This window comes from Mastomys coucha, chromosome X (assembly GCF_008632895.1).
Source record: "Mastomys coucha isolate ucsf_1 chromosome X, UCSF_Mcou_1, whole genome shotgun sequence".
Taxonomy (NCBI): Eukaryota; Metazoa; Chordata; class Mammalia; order Rodentia; family Muridae; genus Mastomys; species Mastomys coucha.
This window is the reverse complement of record NC_045030.1, coordinates 100224375-100230183: the sequence shown is the minus strand read 5'-3', so window position 1 is coordinate 100230183 and position 5809 is coordinate 100224375.

Below are 5809 nucleotides of genomic sequence, written 5' to 3'. Positions count from 1 at the left end.
AGAGAGAGAGAGAGAGAGAGAGAGAGAGAGAGAGAGAGAGAGAGAGAGAACATAAAGTTGGATAGTAGGGAGGATCTGGAGAAATGGGCAAAAGACATGGTCAAAATATGTAATAATATTGATTGTAACCCAGGGGGATAAGAGTGCTATTGTTTATCTCCATATTACAGATGAGCTAGGGAAGGAAGCCTCAGATAATTTAAGTAACCTCCACAGAGTCCTACAGATCAAGTGGCAGACTCAGAGCAAACCCTAGGCTATGTTCTTAACAATTATAAAATACAACCACTTACTGTCGTCCCCTAACTGAAATGTGAATACTGAAGAGATCAACACTACCAAGCCAGATTAGTTGTTGCTGGAAACCTCCCAGAGAGATCCTTGCTTTACTCCAGAATGAGAATGTTGTCTTAGATGGCCCTAAACATCTCAACTCTAGCTGACTTCACTTGCTAGCATTCCTGTCTAGACAAGGTCTGGCTGAGGAGCAAACCTTTTTAACCCATCTTTTAGTCGTTCTGCCTCCCGTTTCCATTGCTTTTGAGAACATGGTGAAGGCGTAGAGCTGGGTCAGTTGGCCTTGCTTTGTGACCTCAAGAGGCCTCAATATTAGAGGAAGAAAGTTGTTGACACTTGGATTACTCCTAATTCTTGGCTTCCTCCTCCTCTTCCTCCTCCTCAGTTGTGCTGGGGATGGAACCCAGGACTTAGAAACTGTACTCCCATTACATCTTCAGCCTTTGGGTTTGGGGGAGAGGGTTTTGCCAGGTAGTCCAGTCTGGCATGAGCCTCACTAGGTAACCCAGGCTGACCTCGGATTTGCAGTGATCTTCTTGCCTCCCAAGTGCTGGGATTACAGGCATGTACCACCACGCCTGGCTGGTTCTGACTCTAGTTTGTCGGCTTATTTGTTTGGAGTGGGTGGATCTTTTGGTGTCTGTCAGTCTCAGTTTTCTCACCTGTAAACCCCAGCTAGTAATCCTCTCCTGCATAGGGTTATTGTGAGGACCAGCAGGACACTGTGCCCACCGGAACAATACAAATAGGATATTCTTAGCAGTAGGGCTTGTTTATAGACAAGAAGATGTCATATCCCAGGGCAAGTTACCCAGAAATGGAACCAGGGATGATGAGCTCTCTTCTTCTGCCATTATTATCTTCTCGGAGCTCTAGCTTTGATTCTAAGCTTTTGCATCCACCAGGCCACATCTATGGCTCTATCTGACTGTGGGCATTGATCATCTATGGCTCTATCTGACTGTGGGCACTGATCTCTGGAGTGCAGGGGCTTGGGCATGTTGAAATTTACCAGAAGTGTTTCTTTGCCAACGATCTCCCTTTGCCATTTTTTTTGTTCACTTTCAGTTTTAAAATTTTTATTATATTTATTTACTTGTGTGTGTGCTTGTATGAACATAAACATTCCACAATGAGTGTGTGGAAGGTTTTACCTTCCACTATGTGGGTCCTGACCAAACTCTGGTCTCCAGGATTGGTGGAAGCGCCTTTATCTTCTGAGCTATCTCAAGGACTCTACATTTATTGGTTTTTTTTTTCATATTAATTTACAGGTTTATGTGGTCAGTTCAACACGGCTAAACACATACACAGAGAGAGACAGAGAGAATATCTTTTCCTCATGAAGAACTATTTGTTGTCTTAGAACCTGTAAATATTAGCCTCCACAAGAATAACAAAAACAGAAAAGGTATTCGCTGAAAGTGGGGCTCAGCATTGTGGAGAAAACCTGATCATGCATGTCACCAATCACTTTGTGATAAAATCAACGTATGCTTGGTGAAAATCAACCTCCAGTAAGCAGCGGGAAGGTCAGGAGGGGAAGCTATTAGAGGGCAAATGTAAAAGAGTGGAGCACTTTTGAAGCTGGTGACAAGGAGAGGACAGCACAGAGGAGGCAGATGGACTCTGGGGCTCAGGGAAGGCAGGCACATGTGCTTTGCATACCAGTCTCCAGTCTTGTCACAATGCACTCCTGAGTGAGGACTGCTCAGAGTCCCATTGAGCCTCCCACTGGTCTAGACCTAGTCATGGCAGCCCACCAAAGTAAGCCTTTTAGTATAAGACTTGAAGCCAACTGGCCAAAATGGTGTGGTCAGAGTGTGGAGGGCTTTGAATGTCAGCTTTTGCTTTCTCCAGCCAGCGGGAACCATTACAGGAGCAGGAAGTCAGACCAAAGCTCGAGAAGGCACCTGGCCCCAGGCCAGGGCGTCTCTTCTGTGAGGGCAGGAGGCTGGAGGCAGGTGTGGACAGGATGAAAATCTGGGGACAAAATAGCAGGTATGATGATGGATCAGTAGGAGAGGGGAGGGAGGGAGAGGGGATGAGAGGAAGGAGGCAGGGTAAATGGAGAGAGGGAGGGAAGAGGAAGAAGGGGGAGGGAGGAACAGAGAGGGGAAAAGAGGAAAAGACAGAGGTAGAGAGAAACTGAGACACAGACAGACACCCAGACACCATCTGAGTCTTTGTGGTGGGGGAGTGGAAGGCGCCAAAGGAGTCCCAGATGATAACTGGCTGGCTTCTTGCTCTAATCGCCAGGGGGAGCGGCAGGTCATTAGTACAAACAGTGCTAATGGCCCCTTAGTGGCTTTCTTCCTTCTGCACCAAAAGGCTGCCCATGCAACCCTGTACATCTTTTCATTCCAGCCTGGCTAGACGGGGCGGCCGGCTCCCAAGCTGTGGCTGAGGCTCTGGAGCGCTGAGCTGCATTTCATGGCATGGTTCCGGGAGGCCCCGGCCTTCAGGGGCCTCGAGGCCGGCTCTCCAGCCCAGCCTCCTGCGCCCCGCCCATGCCCCAGCCTCAGCCTGCCTTTGGCTTGACAGGGTAGTGGGAAAGCCAAGGCCGCGAGAGGCGGAGGGGAGCAGGCAACTGAGGGCCTGGGTGCGGATGAAGGCGGGAAACGGCCCAGACGCGAGGAAAGCACGAAGAAGGAGAAAGAGGCCAAGGAGGGAAGGCCGGCAGGGCGGACTGCAGCGGACCCCCGCGCCTGGGCCTTGTTCAGCGGCTGCGCCTCCGCCTCCCTGGCGCCTCCCGCCCGGGTAGGAGGAGCCACAGCGCCACCCAGCGGCCGGTGTCGAGGAAAGGCAGTTAGGGCTTTTCCGTTGCCCCGGAAGAGCTGGAAGCTGAGTGGTGCAGGCCCTGGGGGAAGCACCTGGAAAATAGCCTGTGCAAACGGAAGGCAATTTGTGGTTGATTCGCTTTCAAAACCAGCCCCTTCTCTTCACTTTATCTACCAATCCATCCAGAACGTAGTTTTACTTGAACCTTACCTCAGGTCAGCTGATAAGAGTCTTCTGAAGTTCTACAATCTTCCATGGCTCCCAAAGGACTGCGACATGAAGCCAACCTAGATTTCCTGTTCTGACTGACCTTCAAGGTCTTTCATGTTTTTACCTTAGGCAATCTTTCAAGCTTATCTGGGGCCACCCACTCTGTACATCCTAAACCACTCTTTCTTACCCAAAAGAACACTTACCACCTCCACATTCATTCACTCTGTGGATGTTGACTAAAGCACTAGAGAGATGACAAAGGAAAAAAAAAACAGATAAAAGGTCTGCCTTAGAGCTTCCATTCAAACAAAGAGACCACAAATAAGAAAGCAGATGTGAAAAACCATTGTTCCACATCCACTTATCATTTAAAATAGTTCTGTGTAGTCTAGATGGTATAAAAAGTAGGGTGATCTGTTAAAATATTGGGGCAAGAGGGGCACTACTATACAAAGAGTAGTCAAGAGAAGCCCTCTGAGAAATTGACTTGTGAGCTGGAACCTGATAATGAAGAGCCAGCCTTGCCAAACTCTGAGGAAGGACATTCAAGGCTGAGGAACTGCAAACATAAGTTCAGCCTAGGTTGGCTGGAAGGGAGGGAGGTGATGAGGGAAGGGAAGGCAAGTTGCTTCTGGTTGTGGAGAGCTTGATGAGCCATACAGAGTTCCGATTGTATTCGATGTGTGATGTGAAACTATGGGAAGTTGTTAGCAGGAGTATATGGGATGTTTTTCATCTTTAGAAGAGTTTCATAAGAAGGATACAATCTCAGAGACTATTTCTCCACACTTCTTCCAGCATTTGTTGTTAGTTATGTTGTTGGGCTTTGTCATTCTGACTGGAGTGGAGGTAAGATGAAATTTCAAAGTTGTTTTTATTTGCATTTCCCTTTTTGCTAGGAAGGATGAACATTTTTGAGGTATTTCTTAGCTAGTGTGTCTGAGTGTGTGTGTGTGTGTGTGTGTGTGTGTGTGTGTGTGTTTTGGGACTTCTCTGTTCAGATACCAGGTCCATTTTTTGAATGGATCATCTGTGCACCATCTTTGCCTCTGGTTTAAGAGTCACTAGTGGCCTGAACTAGGTGACACCAAAGGGCATAGAACACATTCTCAGAATCTACATGCATTTTTGAGAGATCTCTGTTTAGGGTTTTCTCCCTAACCAAAGGCAAGGAGCTCTTGAGAGCAGATAACATATTTAAGTAACCTGCTGACACTCAATCCTACACGCCAATGCAGTTACCCTCATGAACATTCAGTACTAAGTGACTAGATTCCTGTGTGGCCACCACAGTGAATGTGACAGGACATAATGGCAATAGGAGAGAACTCTGAGCCTGTTGCTATAATGGACTTTTGCCATTTTATTTCCTTCTTCTGTGCTAGCAACTGGACCCAAGGCCTTTACTTATGTTATTCTGAGTTTTTTAAACTATCTAACATCTAATCCCATCCCTTTGTTTTAGAGATCAAGTCCAAAAGGAAAAAAGGACTCTGTAAATGTTGGGTAGACAGTCAAAGTCATCATAGCATAAAATGTTCAGTATTTTGAATCTCAAACAATCTCTTCTTCTTCCTACTTGCCCCAATTGTTTATGCACATCCATTATGCTACGATCCTTTTTAGCCTCTCATTAATTGTTATAGTGTTACAGCACAATGCAAGTGAATCTCAGGGTGAAATTGCAAGTCTTAAAAAAAGATTCAAGATTTCACGAAGTCAATGGAAGTGATAGTGGAGACCATCTCTAATGTCACACAGAACCCTTACTAAATGGGGATTTGGCAGAGATAGGCCAGTTACAACTGGCAAATTGACCTGGGTAATGACAGGATCAAGGTTTCAAAGAGAACAACTCAACTCTCAGAGGACTAGAAGAGGTCCTTGGCATAATTGAGGAAGCTCTTGAATTTTATGCAAACAGAACCTTGCCTATGACTGTGCTGCAAAAGTCAACATTGTGTTCTCATGCACTTTGGTCTGGAAAATTATATTATCCTGCAATGTTTGAGTCATTTGTTGTTGTTGTTGTTCATTCTAAGAATTACTGCGTATTTCCAATTATTTACACATTTTAAATAGAAATTAAGATATTTCCAACATGTTCAACTTCATTTCCCAGGTTAAACCAAATCAAGACTTTTCCTTTTCTCTAGCTCTATTATACAATGAAGCCCTTTTCTAGTACCACTTATCCTGGAATAACAAGGACTCCATGTAGCTGCAGCCTTCTTTTCACTGGTGATTGCCAGGGCTGGCTGCACATTAGAACCACTTGTGGAGTTTGTTAAACAAAGCTGAAACTAGGACCCTCCTCACCCCACACTAATTAAATTAGTCTTTTTTGCTGGCAGGGGCCTATTCTAATACTCTCCAGGTGATTGTGATGCAAGGCCAGGGCTTTAAGCCACTAAAGTCCTTCCCACTTACTTCATGCTGTGCTAAGAGATGGAGGCTGGCTGTATTTGCTCTGACCAGAGGGAGAGTGTCAGAAGCTGGGTCTAGATAAACAGGTACA